Here is a 22,886-nt window from a genome sequence, read left to right on the forward strand (position 1 = left end):
AAAGAACATTTTTAAATCGTTAAAAGTGAGAAATTATAGTGATAAATGCAAAAACTAAATTATAATATATATTTAACTAAAATATTTCCTAAAGATATATTTATAATCGTTAAAATTTTCAAATAAGTAGCTTAAAATAACAATAGTTAAAAATAACTCTATATAAATGATTATATTGTTACCTTTTAAAATTAAAAAAAAAAATAATGTTTGATGTTTTAAATAATTATAATGATAGAAATTAAAACATTAAGCAAATAAATTTTAAAAAGCTATTTAACAATAACAACAACTATAAATAATATTAAATCATATATAATATTTAATTTTATTGATGTGTAACTCACGAGTAGAAGTCATTCAAACGATTGAGATTATGACGTTATAATAGATGTATATATTATCATATAATTCAAAATAATCAATATATTATATCGAATTAATATACGAATTATTATATCAAATTTAACAACAACGTTAGTGATATATTTAAAAAAAACATATATTTGTAAAGACTTTAACTATATAGGTATTTCTGCGCATTACAACGTCAACTCAAATATAAATTTCAGTTCCTTTTAAAAAACTAAAGAATATTTTGTAAATAGTTAAAAATGATAAATTATAATGATAAATGCAAAAACTAAATTGTAACCTAAATTTAACTAAATTATTTCCTAAATATATTTTTATAATCGTTAAAAGTTTTCAAATAAGTAGCTTAAAATAACTTACAATAACAATAGTTAAAAATAAGTCTATATAAATGATTATATTGTTAGTTTTAAAATAAAAAAAAACAATGTTTGATGTTTTAAGTAATTATAATGATAAAAATTAAAACATTAAGCAAATAAATTTTAAAAACTTAATTAACACTAAAAACAACGGTAAATAACATCAAATCATATATTATGTTTAATTTTATTCATGTGTAACTCGCGGGTAGAAGTTAGTCAAACGATTGAGATTATGAAGTTATAATAGATGTATATATTATCATATAATTCAAAATAATCAATATATTATATCAATTTAGTATATACAAATTGTTATATCAAATTTAACAATAACATTATTGTTATATTAAAAAAACATATATATGTAAAGGCTTCAACTATATAGGTGTTTCTGCGCAACTTATAAAGTGGGAAATGATTTTCTTAAATTCAAAACAATGTGAACCAGTACACTTATACACGCAAGATGATAACTAAGCTGTCAACTAACTAACCAACATTACAAATTTCAACAAACTAATAACTTAAATTACATAAATACTCTTTATCTCTAAATTACAATAATACCCTCTAATATTCCTCCTCAATATGGAGACGAAGAATAAATATTCTCGAGGCTCATCTTGTTGAGAAAAGGTTGAAGCTTGGCACTTGGTAAAGGTTTTGTAAACATGTCTGCAAGTTGTAATGATGAGTGAATTGGAAGAAATTTGATTGTTTGTCAACCATATTTTAATGAACACAATGGCAATCAACTTCTATATGTTTGGTCCTCTCATGGAGGATTGGGTTCATAGCAATTTGTAGAGCTGAATCATTATCATAAAATATAAAATTTGGTTATTTGGTGTAGATATTGAAGTCCTTTAGAAGTTGTTTTAACTATACTAATTCAGATGTTGTAATGACCATTGCCTTATGTTTAACTTCTGTTGATGACCCTGACACCGTTGGTTGCTGCTTTTATATCGAAGATACTAATGAATCCCCGAAAAGATACAAAAACTAGTGATAAATCTTTGAGAATCTTGGCATTTTGTCCAGTCGGAGTTACAAAAACCTTTTAGTTGTAACATTGAACACCCCAATGGTATTATGGCCACGTAGTCTACCACTATTGTTTAGCAATATTCTCCAACGGTATTACAGCTACAAAGGCTACCATTATTGTTTAACAACATAAAAGTATGGTATTACTACCACCAATGCTTCCCTTGACATGTGAATCCCCAACAAGGATATTACGACCATAAAGACTACCATTGTACCCCAATAAAGTTAACTCATGGTACTCAGACGATAATGGCTACCACTAGGATTTAACATTCCCAAATCATAGTATTACAACCACTAACACTACTAGATTTTATTATACTTATTTTGTTGATATTCTCCCCCAAAAACCACTTATAATCACATAATAAGACAGGCAACTACCAACTATCAAGATGGAAACATGTATAATTCCTTAATCATAAATGAGTGTTACATTATTCAAGAATGAAACGCTATAACTATAGTTGTACATAAACTCCCAATATCTGTAATACCCGTGTTTCTGGGTTACACATTAGTATAATGATGCAGTAGTCAAGGCCAACCATTGTAACCTATTTAGAAGTAATAAAGATGAATTACTTGAATATTATGTGAATTTATGTGCTTTATACTTGTTTATAATGATATAATAAATAAAGGATAAAAATAAGCGTAAAAAATAAAGTGTAAGATAAACCTGAGATCGATGAAGGAAGTTGTACTGGTCGTGACAAGGATTCCGGATATATAAAGAACGCCGAAATCCGAGTTATAACGAAGAAGTTATGGCTTGTCGAAGTTTCACGACAGAACCGACATGACACTGCGCGACGTAAATAGTGAATATACGATGGAGATTTTTAGCCTTAGCGATCTAAATGAAAGTCATAGTTTTCGTTAAACCGAGAGCGTGCATAAAAAGAATGCTCAAATCTGACTTCGTATGAGGAAGTTATGATTTTTCTAAGTTTCGGCTTAACAATATGCAGCCCGGAGTTCGAATATTAGATCGAGCGATTTTTAGCTGACACAACCTAAATGAGAATCTAAGATCTCGTTAATAGTAGCATAACGGTAAAAAGATAGATGAAAACGGACGTCGGATGAAGAAGTTATGAATTTTTAACGGAGTATTCCTGTCCCGGCCTGTTAAAAATATAACTTTAAAAATAAAATCAAAATTAGCCGACAGAGTCTAAACAAAAGTTGTAGAGTACGTTCCCGCCTACACGTGGATATAAAGAACGTCGAAAACGGAGCTTATATGCGAAATTTATGAATTTTAGAAATCGGGATTCGAATTTGCGAGTATTGATGACGTGGCACAATCTCAGCCGTCACTTGCTGCCCACGGCCTCACTTTGGATGGAGACACCTGGCCTCGCTGTGCCTCGCGTACAAGAAGAACGCCCAGCGTACGAGAAAGGAGCGTCGCACGGGCTCGCGATGCTTGGACCGAAAGCTAGCCACGATGCACCATCAGGAGAGCGACACGTCCCGGTACGAACGCACCGTGTCCGAAGCTACGCCCTGCGTAGACCGAGGACCTCCGGCCTATAAATAGGCTGCAAAGGCAGCTACGTTTTCACCAATTCACTATCCCTTTCTCTCTTTCCTCTCTCTCTCTCTCTAGACTACCCCGACCCCCCCCCCCCAAAGCCTAGGGTACCCCTAGCACTAGAAGGAAGCCCCGGAGCTCCTGAAGGCTCCAAGAAAAAGAGTTTTTCAGCTCGAAAACGCTACTCCAGTGAATCCCGGTTTTTAATAAAAACCTGGTGTAAGTGAGATACGCCTACCATACTTTAAATATAACTTATATATAAATATAATATTGTTATTATGAACCTATAAATAAGATTTATCAGTGATTCAAAGTCATTATACTGATTGAACTACTTGCGGGAAAGGTGTCTATACTGGTCATGTTGGATTTGGTTGTTGGATTTTAGAAAAGCTATATGTCGAAATGGTCCTGCCTCGCAACTATCCTGTTTGGTTGATCCTTACTTGATAGATCATGAAGTAGACTCTGAATTAATGACGAATCTAAACTAATAATTAGTCGCAATAAATATTAGACAAAAATCTAGTGGTAATAATACTAGGTTTCGTGGAAGGAAATCATATTGTTAAGAAGCTAAGCACTGCTCGAATTTCGAGTCGTCACTTTAACAAGTGAGTGCATAGTTACTTTCATCTTACACATAGATATGAAGTATTTTACATAAATTACGTGTTATGTGTGCATATTGTCTGAATACTTGTTGTTTATGTTGGATGAAAGATTTTATACATGTTTTAAATGATTTAAACTGTATACGTATTTTATATCTACAAAATGTGTTGGGTAAAACATGGGTAGATGTAGTAGTTGGGTGTGATGAAATAAAATGATGAGATGCCTCGACGTTGACGATGTTTCCAGTCATCTAGCGGAGTATAGATGACGACCACAAACTTTTCTAGACAATCCAGTGGAACACTAGCAGGCTCGCAACCTGTAGGTGTTTGTGAACGATGTGTTCACCGGTGTACTCCATCCCCCTCATGGTTGCCTTAAGGATATTTATTGCTGAGGAACCCCCTTAGCAGTAGTATCCATCCCGATGATGATCCTTAGGCTATGTCCCTTATGATAGGTGTTTTAGGGATGTAAAGTGAGGATAACGGGAATGGGTAATCGGGTTATTGTTGGTTGAAGAAATTAATAAACTTATTTATTGTGGGTTGAAAACCCTATGTGCTCACTAGACTCCCAAGCTTGACCTACTCAATTTTTTGTATTACAGGTAGTGGCACTCGAGCATAGATGTGACGTTTAGATGAGGGATTACGGATTGTTGGCCTGTAGATATGAGTAAATGTTGTAAGGCATATATTATATTCTTTATCATTTTGATATGTATCGAACATGACATCCCGAAGTTTTAATGAAATACATTTCTTCGGAAATGCTTTAATAAATCTTTATCATATTTTCTTTTCTGAACGAATTCCGCAACACTTTTTCTTAAAATGTTACTCTGATTTTTTAAACAAGCATAAACAAAATCGGTGTTTTATGGCCATGAAAAATGAGGATGTCACAATATCATTCAATAATGATAAGATATAGTTGTAGCTATACAAGCTTTCCTAATCTGTCAAAGATGATCATTAATGATATAAGTTAATTACTTCATGTGACAACCATCTACCAAGATTCTTAGTTGTAACGTCCTAATTTTTTGAAAAAATTTTTAATTCTAAAATGTAGATAAACAACCCGAAAACTGCTTTAAAGAAGATTGAAATTAATCAATTATTTTAAAACCACAAAAATTAAAATAAAAGAGAGTCATCTCAAAACAGTGGAAGTCTCAATATGTACGGTACAGTCACCCCAAACTCTTCTAGTTATCAGCAAAACTACCTGAAAATCATTTAATCAATAACTGTACACACAAAACTTAGCGAGTTTACCAAAATACCACATATTCTAATGCACATACAATGCATACAACCAAGCGGCTCGCGAACTTAAGTCATTCCGCTTGACTCACGACCCATCGTTGATCCTTCATCAACTAACGAATCATAGCTTATCGTCATTCCAATATCAACCCTTCAATAGTGATATGAACACATCATACAACAAGTCAAACAACATTCAAAAGACCACTCTAGTCTACACATACCAAAATATACTAACAATACACCTACATCCTATTACACAAGGATATATATATATATATATATATATATATATATATATACACACACACACACACACATACATATTGTCACATGTAGTATAATGGGAAAACTCACCTAAAATAGAGAGCTGAAAATCAAAAACACTTGTCCTCGAATGAATTAGCTACACGAACAACATGACGTCAACCAAAAGGTCAAACCTCAGTTTGATGCTCACATCCATCAAAGTTTGACCTAAAGTCAAAAAGGTCAAAACTGATGGGTTTTAGCTATAAGAACATCCTATGTGCTCATACAAACCCTAATGCTTGGATCTAGGTTTCTCTATTGTACATACAAGTTATCCAAGACTATAAACCCTAGATCTAGCATATGATAATCAATATAATATATAAATTAGGGTTTAGATCATACCTTGATTGTTATGTAGCAATAACAATCTCAAATCCTCCTTGTAATGACTTTAGAAAGCTTAGAGTCACAAATGTCACTCCTCTAATGGTTCACAAACACCAAGAGCAAGAGGATGAAGAAGAGAAGAGAAGGAGGCTGCCCAAAACATGTGGAAACCCTAACCAACAAGTTCTCCACGTTTTTAGGGCATAAGGGTTCTTTAAATAGTGAGGCTATTAGGGTTATCTAACAAGGAAACCCTAATTTGGATGCTTAAGCCCTAAGCAACCCATGGACCCCTTCCTTATCAAGCCTTGGACGATTTCTAATGGGTTTCCCCATAGAATTCGTCCAACCTTATAATATAAGGTAATCCATGGCCCAATTGCAATTATTTTATAATTACAATTCCAGTCCCTTAAGTTTAATTAATCTCTTTTAGTCACAAACTTAATTCTTATTAATTCTTGACTAATATTAATTAAACAATATGATTTCTCCTTTAATATATTATTCCCATAATATATTAATAAATCATATTAAATCCTTTCTCTCCATAATTCATCCTATCAAGTTGCTTTGGTGAAGGCAACCCAAAAGGACCATGCACCATCGAGTCAAGTACATACCAAAATAGTTATGGACTTAGACACTAATCCAACAGTCTCCCACTTGGATAAGTCTAATAACTATTCTGCGTATTGTTGGATTAGTGTCTAAGTCCATAACTATTTTGGTATGTACTTGACCCGATGGTGCATGGTCCTTTTGGGTTGCCTTCACCAAAGCAACTTGATAGGATGAATTATGGAGAGAAAGGATTAAATATGATTTATTAATATATTATGGGAATAATATATTAAAGGAGAAATCATATTGTTTAATTAATATTAGTCAATAATTAATTGGTAATTAGTCTTGTGACTAAAAGAGATTAATTAAACTTAAGGGACTGGAATTGTAATTATAAGATAATTGCAATTTGGGCCATGGATTGTCTTAAATCAAGAGGTGGACGAATTCTTATGGGAAGCCCATAAGGAAATCGTCCAAGGGCTTGATTAAAGGAGTCTATGGGTTGCTTAGGGCTTAAGCAACCAAATTAGGGTTTCCTTGTTAGATAACCCTAATAGCCTCACTATATATAGAACCCTTAAGGCTCAAAAACGTGGGGAACTTCTTTTCTAGGGTTAGAACACATTTTGGGCAGCCTCTAACCTCTCTCCTCTTCATCCTCTTGCTTATGGTGTTTGTGAGCCATTAGAGGAGTGACACTTGTGACTCTAAGCCTTCCAAAGTCAATTCAAGGAGGAATTTGGATTGTTATTGCTACATAACAATCAAGGTAATATCTTAAACCTAATTATATGTTAATATTGATTTCCATATGCTAGAATTAGGGTTTATAGTCTTGGATAACATGCATGTACAATAGAGAAACCTAGATCCAAGCATTAGGGTTTGTATGAGCACATAGGATGTCTTATGACCAAAACCCATCACGTATAACTTCAGATCCTGATCTGCAATCGTAGCTTTCTAAAGCCGCTGTGAACTCTGATCTTATCAGATACGCGTGTACTTTAGATAAGGGATCATATATTCCTCCATTCTAGATATCGTATAGACTGAGACATGGATCTAAATCATTCTCTCTGTCTATGTGCTGTTTCCCGAATTCAGATTTATGATGACTGACAACAGACTACAATTGAACACGTCAATTTATTCCCGGCTTGGCCAAGCACTTAGGTACCATCACTAAATCATCGAGGGGCCCAAAGAAATCACTTTTATCCTACTTTGGATAAAAGGAACGAGTAAAATTCGACTCAATGCTCGCTTACACTTACTCACCGAATTACACACAACAATATGTTTTATAACACCAAGTTACTGGTGCATTTACATATTATCAATGTGTAATCGATTCGCAAGATACAACTCACACATCTTGGTTTCAAGAATATAAGATATTATCGTCTCACCAATCACTCGTGATAAAATCCATGAAGTGATCCAAGTGAGCATGGGTTTAATCCAATGCTCAAATCATATTCATAAGCACTCATGAGCGTTGCAACAAACATTTGCTTATGTCTAATGCGCTTTAGACAATCCACACACCAATTCACGACAGTCTTCATTCATACCTACTTCCAACATATGAACGACTGTGGCCCGTTCGAATAATTTAACCGTTCTAAACCAATTTAAATTATTCAGGAAGTCAAAACATGCAAAGTGAAACACAAGAATAATACTAATCCCATATGGTCTCAGACCTTGAGTATAAGTAAAACACCTTTTATTTATCACCATATCGATTACTCATTATTTGTTGTTTCGGGTAATCAACTTCTTGAATTATTACAACACTTGTCCCATGCTCTCAGCATGCACACAATGTTTACCTACAGTTGTTACTTTGTGAAATAGATCAAATGAACACATTTCCAATCATACTCATTTCACAACTCCTAATCCTTTTCACAAGTGAAAGAATATCAAATTCTTGCCACTTATGGAATATGTTAGATTCTAACATTTTATGCAATGATCCTTTCATAATGTCACTGCACTAAAGCCACAATGACTATTGCTAATGAAATTACAAAGTCCTCTATCGGAGATTGTTACAAGACAATTCCATAGATGTGATGTTTCTCACTCAAGGTACATTCCTTTGAACATCCTTTTGCATAAAATTTCTAATCTAGACATTGATTCTCAATATCCAACTCCCAATATGGAAACATTTCCATATTTTCCATTAGACAACTCATTTTTAAGAGAATCTTATCTATTCATAATAATGTCGATATGGTCCATCCAATACTATACTTCCAACTACTCACAAGCGACCAATCCTCGGCGAACTTTTGGATTGTCCTTTGATAGTTGTTTAATTATCTTAGTCAAAACCGATTCTTGTCCTTTTTCCCTCTAAATGCGCTAGACATTTGGAAAATTTTAGAATGGTCAAATATTATAGCATTTGCAATTGATCCTATACCCGAAGCGTATGGGACACGATGCATAATGTCTTACATAAAGATTTGATACTTTATCAATCTTCTGCCATAATATTTTATGTGCTACATTCTCACAATTCGAACTATGAAGAGGAATGTCGTAATCATAATCGAAATTTAAGAATGCACTATGTATCATTGACTAATTTATTAACATTCCACAACCTATGCCTTTAGATTCGAAAAGAAGCATAATATTCTCTCCCTTAATTATAGCAAAACAACTATTCAACCCTTACAACTTTGCAAAGTATGACTCTTGTTTTTCTATAATTAATATTGCTAACTTGCAATACTTGCCTTAATAATCATATAATCATAACATTTATGCTCCCACTATCACGATGATTATTATAAACATAACACTTATGCTCCCACTAGCTTTGACATGTATTCAGAAACCAACTTAACTTCTAGAAAGACAATACTTATTGAATTTCTTAAGTTCATGTTTCTAATACCTAATGCTTTGATAATCTTTTATCAAGACTTCTTGAACTTATACACCTTTGTCTTAGATATCTCATATGTGTGTCTAAACAATTCATACTAATTTCCAAATCTCACAATTCGAATCATGGAAATGGATACCGTAACCATAATCGAGTTCGAGAATCCAATTTTCACAATCACTATCTTCTTAAAATCTCTCTTAGTGAAAGCATTTCCTCACAGTCATTTCCATGAAGGAGGGAATCTTATGACACTTAGATTTTAATGGTGTATGTGTTCCTATCCATGTGAATTTGTTAAAACCAAAGTTTATGACAAAATCAAACTCATCTGGACCGAACTCTTAATCTTGATTTCTTGCCTTGTGGTAACACGGCTGCCCACCATGTCTTCCAAGTAGTTAAGCAGCTCACCATTTCCTATCAATGTACTTTTCATTGATCAAGGTGCTTGCCTTTTATGTGTTCAAATGAGGACTCATAGAACTCATATGCATAATTAACTCGATTGGAACGACACATAAACAAGATAGTGTCTACACGATAGGTTGTAAACCTTAACTCGTGTGCTACAGATGATCGATAAGGTTTATTCTTGATTAGTTCTTCAATTTTTCAAGACCATTAAGACTCCCACTGACTCCTTGACATATAATATTCTCTTGTCAATAAACATTTCTCGACAACCAAATATTCAAGAGTTAGTGTAGCTTTTATCAAGACAAAACACTTCATAAAATTGGTTGTAGTTGGTCTTTGTCTTATCCAAGACATCACAACTCTCCAATTTCAAATGTGCAAGAATAAGAAAATCCTTTTTCCAAATTCTACATCTGATGAATGTTATAAACCTTCTTAAGACTTGTCACTCAAGGTCATAATCTTAAATTTAAGATTTGTTTTGGAACGAAGTGTGATTGACTTTCTGATTTAACCATTTCTTCAATTCTTGATTCCTCTTCTTAGACATACAATTGTACTAAGACTCACTTAGAGGATCAATCGAGATATGGTTCTTAATCATTAAGACATATCATTAAGCATAAAAGTACTCTCCCTTCTTCTTAGAATAGAGAAACTTTTATATTTCTCTCTACTTGATTCTTCTTATTCGTTCTGCTATTGATTTAAACTTTTTCAATAAATTCATAATTACACTTAATCTTGTAAGTATAATCACATTTACTAAACCTTTAGTAAATCATAACGAATATCTTTGTTACTCTTGTGGTGGACTTAATCAACACACAACTTTGTGCACTCGATCTCTTAGTCCTTCACTTGACACTTGGTCAATGAATTGATCTAATTTACAAATGTGAAATTTCTCATTCATCGTGCAACCAAGTTGCATGATTCCAAGTTTCTGTCCACTTGAAACTTGGGCGATGAGAAACTCTCCCTATTTGGTAAATTATCGACATTTCCACAAACAACATAATTAAGAATCATATCCACTTGTTGTATAAATCTATGAACATCAATTTTTCATAACGATTTTATTGCAAGGAAAGAAATAAATAAATGAGTCAAACCAAAATTTATTTTATTCATAAAAGCAGCGGAAAACATTTGTCCTTACAATGCAAAATCAACTGAAAAACTATGTAGTCAAAAAGAAAATTTTCTAACAACTCTATCATAACTTTCTAAGCTCAAAATCTAATCTTCAAATCCATGCGATCGAGATCCATTTCTTTGTGATTAGACTCATCATGCTCTTCCATCAAGCTTCCTCTCTTTTCACTGATCCTGCAAAACATTTAAATGCAATCTTATCACATTATGTATTAAGAATCAATGAATAGGAACTTAATGGAGTTAGATAGTGGATTTTACATGAAGCACAACCATACTCTTTGACTCTCCCATCTTCTGGACTCTTCAGGCTCTTAAGGCAGACTTGTATCCAACGCCCTTTCACTTGGCAGCAAACGCAGGTCGTTTCTCCTAGAACGTCCTCGAAAGCATGGTTGGTTGACTTTCCTAACAAATACGCTCCATTGCTTTGCCAAATCATTTCTGATTCAGCAGCAATGAGCATGTAAGTTAGGTCAATGAGGTTATCGTCATCATATAATACTTTCTCTTGAACTCATTATGTGATTCAGGAAGTGACTACAGAACCCAGTTCACAGCCAACTTATCAGGGAATGATGCACCCAACATTAACAACCTATCGATGTGTGATTTCATTCCCAGAACGTGGGCACACACGGGTTTACCATCTTCATGTTTCATTTCCAATAGGGCTTTAGTGACATTGAACCTTTCAATTTTTCGATCTTGTGGGTTAGGGAGAATAATTGGAGGAGGTGGAGGAAGTGAAGCATGATTTCTTGTTCCTCGATCGAATCGTGGAATATCATCTTCATGTGGAATGCTTGTTCCACGGGATTTGGGAAGACCATAGTTGTCGTACCTTGACATCTACAAAACGGGAGAACATAAATTCAAGTTAGTTGATTGATTGAGTCCTTAGTAAATCACCCAAATGAGATACTAATGCTAGGACCCAACACAATATGCTACAACCTAGAAAAGGGATGCCTAAATCTAGTTGCAGAATATTTGAAGGTAAGTGAATGACGATTCACTAATTTCCACCATTAAAAAACGAAAAAATAAATTTTAAGTTTTAAATGTATTGAAAAACTCCTAGATCCTTTGAGATTCACTGAACATTTCAATGGCATGTTTAAATCTCGATATGACCCTCTAGTTTGTGACTGGGATGCCGAGGATCACAAAGCGGGTGTGAATAACCATGCAAACTTACATGGTGCCCCCACATGTTACAGTCACCTATTCGATGTGCCGGTAAACCACACACGCTCCACCGAACTATGACAAACATTGAGTCACCCTTTGTTACCTTTGCGTAGAACCATTTAGTGTGCCGGTAAACCACACACGCTCCACTAACGTCTTTGCAAGGGTACAAAGTGTAATTTCATGGAATTGCATCAATTCACTTTTGCCTAAAGTAACTAAGATTGGGAATTTGTAAAACATTTACTTACTTTTGTACTTCATTATACTTATAATGGAAGGTTCTGTCCTATCCTACCCGTTCGGTTAACGACCCTCCACTAATCAAGAGTGCGGTGGGTAAGAGTAGATACCCATTCAATCGCCATTTTATAGGCAATTTCCTTAAACACCCCTTATAGACCAGCTTCGTGAATGAGGCCTACTAACGGTAAGACTGACTTTTACTTATACATATATATAATGTTAGACTTTTAATGTTATATATAGTATAGGGTGTATTTTACACTTTTAAAATACTAGGTGGTCAAAATTAACAATTATACTTTTAATTCAATTAAATTGTATACCAAAACTTTATGGATTTATTAAATCTCCTTTAATTATACACCTTAATTAATTAATAAAACCATAAGGGTGTGATATGAACTTTTCGAAACAATACTAGGGTTTTAGAATTTAACATTCCTAAATTAACCTTTAATCAACTTTTAAATTCCAAAACTTGAGGGTAAGTTTTGAAACATTTCAAAACATTAGGGTTTAGAATTTAAATATACATCAAAATTAAACTTTTAATCAAAATTTAAATTCCAAGACTTGAGGGCAAGTTTTGAAACCTTTTTCAAAACATTAGGGTTTTAACTATTTAAATTTCAAAACAAAACTTTTGAGTTTAAATTTAAACTATAAAACCTAAAGGGGAAAATTGAGACTTTTCATAACACAAGGATCAAATAACAAATAATATAAATTAAACAATTAATTTCATCATTATCTATATTTGACCTAATTTCAATTTCTTGCAAAATAAGTTACCAAATTAATACAAATAATCAAACTTTATCATATAAGGAAGTTATTATCTAATCAATTGGTAATTATCTTTTGTTTAATCAAGGATATACTCATAAATATGTATAAAGTCGGATTTTATTGACCTAGAATAGATAATGCAAGTATCCATGAGTAAAACAGCAAGAAATCCCGAAATCCCCTCTTTCTGACGCTCGAACTCGCCGAGTACCACACTGGACTCGCCGAGTTGAGGCCTACTCGCCGAGTAAACTGTGGTACTCGCCGAGTTCATCAGGCAGAATGTCCAAAAACGATTTTGCAACTTGAATAAACACACAATGCATCAATACAATAGAAACCAATCAAGGCTCTGATACCACTGATGGGTTTTAGCTATAAGAACATCCTATGTGCTCATACAAACCCTAATGCTTGGATCTAGGTTTCTCTATTGTATATGCAAGTTATCCAAGACTATAAACCCTAGATCTAGCATATGATAATCAATATAATATATAAATTAGGGTTTAGATCATACCTTGATTGTTATGTAGCAATAACAATCTCAAATCCTCCTTGTAATGACTTTAGAAAGCTTAGAGTCACAAATGTCACTCCTCTAATGGTTTACAAACACCAAGAGCAAGAGGATCAAGAAGAGAAGAGAAGGAGGCTGCCCAAAACATGTGGAAACCCTAACCAACAAGTTCTCCACGTTTTTGGGGCATAAGGGTTCTTTAAATAGTGAGGCTATTAGGGTTATCTAACAAGGAAACCCTAATTTGGATGCTTAAGCCCTAAGCAACCCATGGACCCCTTCCTTATCAAGCCTTGGACGATTTCTAATGGGTTTCCCCATAGAATTCGTCCAACCTTATAATATAAGGTAATCCATGGCGCAATTGCAATTATCTTATAATTATAATTCCAGTCCCTTAAGTTTAATTAATCTCTTTTAGTCACAAACTTAATTCTTATTAATTCTTGACTAATATTAATTAAACAATATGATTTATCCTTTAATATATTATTCCCATAATATATTATAATAAATCATATTCAATCCTTTCTCTCCATAATTCATCCTATCAAGTTGCTTTGGTGAAGGCAACCCAAAAGGACCATGCACCATCGGGTCAAGTACATACCAAAATAGTTATGGACTTAGACACCAATCCAACAAAAACCTCAATGGTCAACTAGTTAAAGTTAACAACTAACGGTTAATGGCAAACTGGTTAAAATACTAGGCCACAAAATAGTCACGACAACCCTTTAAGCTTCTCGTCGCCACCCTTCATTGGCCGCGTTGCGCTTTTCTAGGCATAAACCTTTTTCTTTCTAAGAACCTAATCTCTTATAACCAAAGCTAATACTCCCATTTATAAATCAAACAAGCGTCTTAATGGATAAATCCATGGTCCAATCAGGCAAAATACTTAGCCTTGACTTTAAAGGAGATCAAAATGACCAAAACCTTATGCATGGCTTTTAAAGGGTTCATGCAAGCTCTTTTTTTTCCATAACCAAAGGTCTAGAAATCATTCCATACAAATAATAATGTTCTAGAGTTCTCCAAACTCCAAGTACATCAAGAAAAAGGGACAATGAATGACCAAATACACATCCAACCAATGGATCTATGCATGAAACAACATGAACTTTAACAATACATCAAAGGCTTATTTCTTCACCAAGAATCACTCAATAGCTTAAGAATGCTCAAGAACACACAAAGGGGGTTAGGGTTTCGCTTTCAGTAAGGAAGCTAAGGATAAGAGAAAACCCTAAATTATAGTGATTTTAAACAAGGTTCCAAAGCCCGAGATTAGGATTTTCGTGAAAACAACGGCGTCGTGTTGCCACCCTTTTAATGACACATCTTTCCTTAGGGTTTCGCAGTGCTTCGCGACTAAGAACCATTCACCTCGCGCATATGCTTCCATTTCAAAACCATTTTTCCATGTACAAGAAATTTTATAATTGGAAATATGGCATATCATAAAGTAGGTGTTACATTATCTATATAAGCTTATTACTACTCTACAGTGTAATAATAAATTATAAATCTTAAGTGTACCACCTTATTTTCCAAACATCAATAATTTGGTGTAGTTTTCCATTACACCATATAATAATACTCTATTATTAGCTCATAAATCATTGATCAATAATAATCAACATATTATATATTTGACATAAGACAATGAAAATTACATATCTAGATACCAACTAACTAGAAATGAAGTATGGTTACTCACCTTGAAACCTTTCTAGTGTATTCGAATCAAAAGTGAACACATCATCATCGAATTGATTCGTACTTATTCATACTCTGACCCACTTTGTGTATCCTCTCGTCCAAATCCTACATTAAAACATTATAATTATTAACTAAAGGCGCCTTAACATTTAACAATTTAAATCATATTTGTAATATATATAATAACCTTTTCGTCTTCAATATCACCAAAACTTTTATTGGCATTATTTTTATTCATCGCCTCATCATCTAAAACCTACATTTTCAGCAATAAAATATTAACAAAAATTTACAAACTTGTTAACAAATTGTATCATAAATGTAGGGTGTCACTAACCTTTTCATCAAAATTTGTTTGGAATTCTGCAGGTTCCTCAAAAGTGATGTTGTTCCACATGCTTTCATTATCTACTTCTTCTACAAACACCTTAGTATGTTCTCGATTCATAAACACATGTTGCTCAAGTGCATGTAGCCGTTTCAACACCTCCTCTAAGCTTGGTTTCCCACTATGTCCACCTCTACTGTGAGAGCGACCACTAGAAGATATACTAGATGAAGATTCGTCTTGTCTCCTAAAATGGTCGCGTACTGGGTATGGAACTGAATTTCGTTCACCATATACATAATCTTGACATGACATATAATAAGAAGAAGCCATCTACTCATCACTCTGTGACATGATATGTATTGGTCGCAATCCCTCCTAAAACAATTTAACATATTAAAAATGCATATAAAACTGATATCATAATTATTTTTTAAAATTAAAATAATAATTTAAAAACCTTTGTCATGTCAAAAATCTTGTTCACATCAACCCATTTCAATTTTTTTAGTACCACTCAATCGTTTGATCTGAGGTGTGTCTCTGTTTTTTCGTAACGCAAATCCACCAGCATGAACAGCTTGAAGCATCTCATATAGCCATATCTACAATTTTCACAATTATAGTAATAAAAATTAAAATAACTAACATAGCAAATAATAATAAATTTATATACCATAAATGGCGCCGTAAATCCAGAAACGGAGTATCTAAAAATCTGGCGACGCTCCGACAGTGAAAAATATCTATCTATCTTGTTCCACGTATCTTCATTGTCATCATAGGTAAACTCCCACAGATAGATACCCCAAGAAAAACTAATTATAATATACATTAACATTAATAATATGAAACTTTCAAACTCGACAAAAAAATACATGTTCCACACATCCAAATTATCGGCCAACAAAAACCAGTCTTGCGGCATCCGGTCATTTATTTCTTTTCCCAAAAATCCTTCACATAAAACGTATATAAGACACACTCTAACTGCGTCATCGTCGGTAGCTTCTAAGAAGGGATGATTTAAAATAAAACTTTTTAAGTCACAGATTTTCACCAAACTATTTGTATGGTTTGGAAATGGACTTTCCCGCAATAAACATCTTTTTTGACTACTAACTTTTTTTATGAGACTTTTTTCCCAATCATTTTGGGATACACACCAAAATTAAACTCAGTTATCAAACAAAACTCTTTTGGGCCATAAACCATTTTCGTATCCCCCGAGCTAAAATATAACCGTTTTATGCCATCTGGGGATACTATAGCGTCCAACCGTAGCTGATGAAGAAACATTTCATGGAACATCAACTCGTCCCCTTGTAAATGAGGGACGTCTAACAAGTAACCAAACACAGTCTGTCTAAAACTTTTGCATCGTGCACCATGCAACACCTCCAGTACTTCCCAAATGTGGCACCCCGATCCTTTTAGGTTGACAACAACTTTAACATTTAAATTTCTATAATCATGTTGAAAAACAACAACATATTAACGATGCGTAAAACAACATGTAGACTAAAAATATGTAACCATATTTTAACCAATTATTTTCTTTAAAAATATCTGGATATTAAATGGAATAAATAAACCAACATTCAAATTACAACTATTTTCTTTAAATATATATGGATATTAAATGGAATAAATAAACCAACATTCAAATTACAACCATAACAATGCATAAACCAACATGCAAACTAAAAATATGTAACCATATTATAACCATTTTTTCATAGTAAGGACAAATAAATAAACACTAATTTAAAAAACTAAACCGCACGTAGACTAAAAATATGCAAATGTAATACTACATCAATCAATAAGAAGCATTATCTTATTAAAAAAAAAACTCATTTCACTAAACTTATTAACAAAAAATTACCATATGTAAAATAACTCAATGCACACTTTATGCATTGTATACTCGTACATTCATACAACTACTAACCAAATAGAATCGAAACTTCAAGGCTACTAATAAATACTATTCTATATGTCAAATACAACACAATTACCCAATAACACATAATATAGTTTGGTTTTTTTTTTCAAAAACTAATAGAATGAATCCTAAATAAACAAAATCTACACTTGATAAATGTTGATTAAAACACAAAATGAGTTAAGATCTTATTTTCGGGATTGTTGAAGAAATCATCCATGATAGCTCTAAGGAAATCGCAGATAGAGAGAGAGAGAGAGAGAGAGAGAGAGAGAGGTTCTCCAAGAAAGAGAGTGAAAAATGAAGAAAAAAACTTTTTTATACTAGATCCCATGAAATCGCAGATGGACTTCACAAAATCGTAGATGGAAGAGCAAAATCGTAGATGGGTTTAATCCATCTATGATTTTAAGCGCTATTTTTGTAATTTGTTTTTTTTTTTTGCTATTTTCCACAAAGTAATTAATGTATTTGCCTAAATTTTCAATTTTTTCTCTTTAATTTATTCAAATCTGGCTTTGCAAGCAAATTACCTAAACTATAAATAGGACCCAAGATACTTTAATTTTGTTCATACCTTTACCTAAAAGCTTAGGATCGAAATTTCTATCACTCTCATCTCTTTCCCCTTCATTCTAGGGTGTATAGGGTTTTGTGTAACGCCCGTAGATCAGGGCTAGTCAGTTTAGAGACGATAAGCATCAAAAATGACTTTTTGATGGAAGATTATTTAGAAGGATTAATCGTAACTAAGTTATAGTATATGTTACAAGGATTTCGTACATATAAAGAACGCCAAAATTTGAGTTATAACGAAGAAGTTATGACCTATCGAAGTTTCGCGAAAGAACCGGCACGACACATCGCAACGTAAATAGTGAATTTACGTTAGAATTTACGTTAGAGCGATATTTATCCAAAACAATCTAAATGATAATTAAGGATCTCATCGATAGTAGTGCAACGACAGAAAGACAGACGAAAACGGACGTCAGACGAAGGAGTTATGAGTTTATAACGGAGTTTTCCTGTCCCGGTCTACTAAAAATAATATATAAGTAATATAAATATAATATATTAAAAATAAAGTCAAAATTAGCCAATGGAGTCTAAACGAGAGTTGTAGAGCATAATCTCACCTTCGCGTCGATATAAAGAACGTCGAAAACGGAGTTCGTATGCGAAAGTTATGAATTTCTGAAGTTCGGGGCGCGAAACCCCAAAACTGTCACATACCACGACGTGGCAAGCAGTGCCACGACGTGGCTAGTCTTCTGACACCTCCGGGAGTCCCCCAGATGCAACTTGCGATGACGCATGCAGTGACGACCAAGCCCACGACGTGGCAAAGGCAGATTTTGCCTTATAAATAGATTTGAAGGGCCAGCCGAGTTTGGTTGCTCATTCTCTCATCTCCCACCTATATTGCATCGATTTACGTGCAAAGAAATACCCCCGAAGCCCCGGTAGCAACCCCGAGACCCGAAGCAAGTCCCGAAGCCCGAAGATCTTGAGAAGAAAAGAGTTTCCGAGCCGAAGCTCTGTCCGCGAGAAACCTGGTGTGTGAAGATACCCCGGTTTCACCGAAGAATATCTACTTGAAGAGCCATAGTGTTGTCCGATCATCTTCTGATCAAGTGAGTATATAGTCCCTTTCATACCACGATTTTAATACAAGTATTGTGTGAATGTATTAAGTATATGCTTTGGGTGAGTATATGATCACTTTCTTCTATATATATATATATATATATATATATATATATATATATATATATATATAAAGTATTTGCTATGAGATACGTGCTATGTGTTTATATATTGTTGTTTATTTGAGATGAGTGTGGAATGGATGTTTTATATAGGTTTTAAATGAGTTAATCTGTACATGTATTTTATATCTACAAATATGTTGGGTAGAACATGGGTAGATGAATTAGATGAGGTGTGATAATTAGGTGATGAGAAATAGGTGATGATAATTAGGTGATGATAATTAGGTGATGATAGATAGGTGATGATAAATAGGTGATGTGAGATGAGAGGAGATACCATATCCTTGACCGGCGATGTGGCAATTTATCTACCAGAGTATAGATGGCGACCACGGACTATTCTAGATGACCCCATGGAAACACCAGCAGGCTCATAACCTGTAGGTGATGAATTATGAGTTAAGGCGATGTTGTAACTACGTATTCATGCGATGATACTCTAACCCTTACTATGAATTACGAGTCCAAGCGATGTTGTGGCTGCATATTCATGCGATGATAGCCTAACCCTTACTATGAATTGCTAGTCTAGGCGATGTTGTGACTACGTATTCATGTGATGATCCTTAGGAAAAAGTCCTTAGGAACAAACATATAAGGAAATGTGATGTAAGGAGATGAGAGGTAAATACGATGTAGGAGATGACCCTTAGGATAATTCCTTAGGGAAGGTACTTAAGAAATAAATGGAGATAACAGGGATGGGTAATTGGGTTGATTGTTTGATGATTGAATATATGATATAATATTGTGGGTTGAAAACCCTATATGCTCACCAGGCTCCCAAGCCTGACCCACTCAGTTTAATTGTATCACAGGTATCGATACGAAGCTGCTTTGCACTGAGAGATTAAAGGAGATGTAAATCACTAGAGTAAATGAATGTATGTTCTGTTTATGCTTATGTGTCTGTATTGGAACATGACATCCCGAGGTTTTATTATTTAATGAAAATACATTCTCTTTGAGAAATGTTTTGATAAGTTTTTATCATATCTTGTTTTGTGAACAAATTCCGCAACCGTTTTCTTTAAACAATTACTCTGATTTTAAAATAAAGCATAAACAAACTGGTCTTTTCTGGCCATGAAATTTGGGGATGTCACATTTTGATTGTGAGCCATTACATGCATCATATTTTTGGTGCTTGCTTTCTAAATACATAAAGGAAATGATCAAAGATTTATTTTCTACAATAAAACTAAAGGTATGTAAACCCTAATTCATGAATTTTGAATTTCATAGAGATCCTTTAGGTTTCTTGAAGTTAATAGTATGTTGCTATCAATGAGAGAAAACATAGATTATTTATAGGTTGCATGTGAACTTAAGTGTTAAGATTTTATGTTTTACATGTTTTTGATAACCTATAAAATCCATCAAATAGGACGTTGAACTTTTTTGTTCGGTTTCATTGGTGCAAAATGACGTCGCCACTTTATTCAACTTGATATGTATCCCAAGTAAACAATCTGTCAACCCTAAAAAACTAGTATCGACATTTTGACTGTGTCGATTAAAAGTGTTAAAACCCTAAATTCAAATCAACTATCGTCGATTGAAATGTGCAATCGTTAATTGAAATCAACTATCTTCAATTGAAGATCTGCAATCATCAATTGAAATTAGCTATCAGAAATTGTAATCGGAGTATAGTCGATGACGTAGATTCACGTATTGGTTTGGTGTAATTAGAACTTAGTATCATCATATCAGAAATCAGAGCAATTGAATAAGATAAGTAGAAGATGATGAAGTAATTAGAACTATTGGTCAATAAAGCGATCATATCACCATCTAAATCAACAGAACCGATGATGTTAGAAGTACATGACATCACGATTCATAAAGAGACGCGACGATTAGAATCGTGAATTAAGAACATGAGGTAAATTGCTTTAGTGGCTGGATGGCTAAGAAGGACCGTCACATGAAGGTCGGGATTGTAGCTGGAGAATCCCTTGTGTTTTCTTAGCAACAAACAACCGTCACACCCTTTACTTCCACTCTTCTTTGCTCGGAATTTGGCTTAATGTTTGAAGGTAGTTGTTGATTTTGTTTATACATATGGTGAGTTCGAAGGTGGTTATTGGTGGTGATGTTCTCGGTATTTCTCGGTGGTATAAAGCTCGATGGTGTAAGGAAGAAATGCAATTAGTGTTTATAATTGTGAATACTGTGACAGTGATCGGCTAAGGAAAATAGTTTCACAGCAGGGGGATGCTCACGGTTGTTTGTAGGTGCAAAAAAAAGGTGGTTGATATGGTATAAGGGTGTGTGACAATGGATGATGAAGACGGTGGTTGAAGGTAGATGGCAGGTGGTATAAGGGTGGTGATGATGGTAACTGATTTTCAATGGGACAGCAAGGCCACACCCTCGATGCATTTTGAGTTTGGTTTCCGTCATTCAACCCGTTGTTAGTTAGGAGGCGATGAGAATTCTAGCGATGGCGAAATTCAAACAACATCATGATCAGTACCTTACATGATCAGAAATAAGAATAAAGAAGGGAAATTTTCAACAACCATGGCTCGGATGCTTAGGGATTTCTTGTTATAGATTTACAATTAAAGGGAGCTTCAATTCATGGCTAGTAAGCGGTAAAACCGGGTAAAAAACACATTGCTTGTATAATTAACAGGTCAAATATAAGTTTAATGACCAAGACAACTAAAAAAAATACATAAATAGTCTTTTAAACCAAAAATTCAATAGTTGGTTGGGTTAAAGTGACATTAAACCAAAAAATAAATATTTGCTTAACATTTTAATTTCTACTATTGTAATTACTTAATACATGAAACATTGTTTTTGTTTAAAGATAACAATATAATTTTTTATATAATGTTACTGTTAACTATTGTTGTTGTAAGTGATTTTTGAGTCTATTTATTTGAAAATTCTTAATGATTATAAAAACAGTTTTAAAGATTTTTCTAACTAATTTAAGATTATAATTTTGGTTTTGCATTTAATACTATAGGTGATAACTTTCAACTATTTACAATATAACATTTGGATTTTCTTTTTGAGTTCAATTAAAATTTCGATTTAAGTCAACCCTTTAATATTATATTTTAATTAACAATTTAAGCATTTTATGTAGATTATTAAAAAAATTATGATTGTAAATGACAATGGTTTCATACAACATATCCAAATTAATAGGTTAAGTATAACATATTAAAAGATAAAGACATAATTTTATAAATAAAAGTAAGAAAATGTTATTTTTATGTTGACGATTAGTTAATTTAGGATTACAATTTAAGTTTTGTATTTATTTAATATTATTAACCAATTTATAATCATTATTTAAAAAACTAAATATCATGGAAAGTTTCAAATGCTTGTATATTTTATTGCATAGTATAAATATAGATATATATAAACAGACCATATATAGTATAGTATAGATACATAAAC

The sequence above is a fragment of the Lactuca serriola genome, chromosome 4 (assembly GCF_051521515.1).
Source record: "Lactuca serriola cultivar US96UC23 chromosome 4, Lser_US96UC23_V15, whole genome shotgun sequence".
In the NCBI taxonomy this organism is placed as follows: Eukaryota; Viridiplantae; Streptophyta; class Magnoliopsida; order Asterales; family Asteraceae; genus Lactuca; species Lactuca serriola.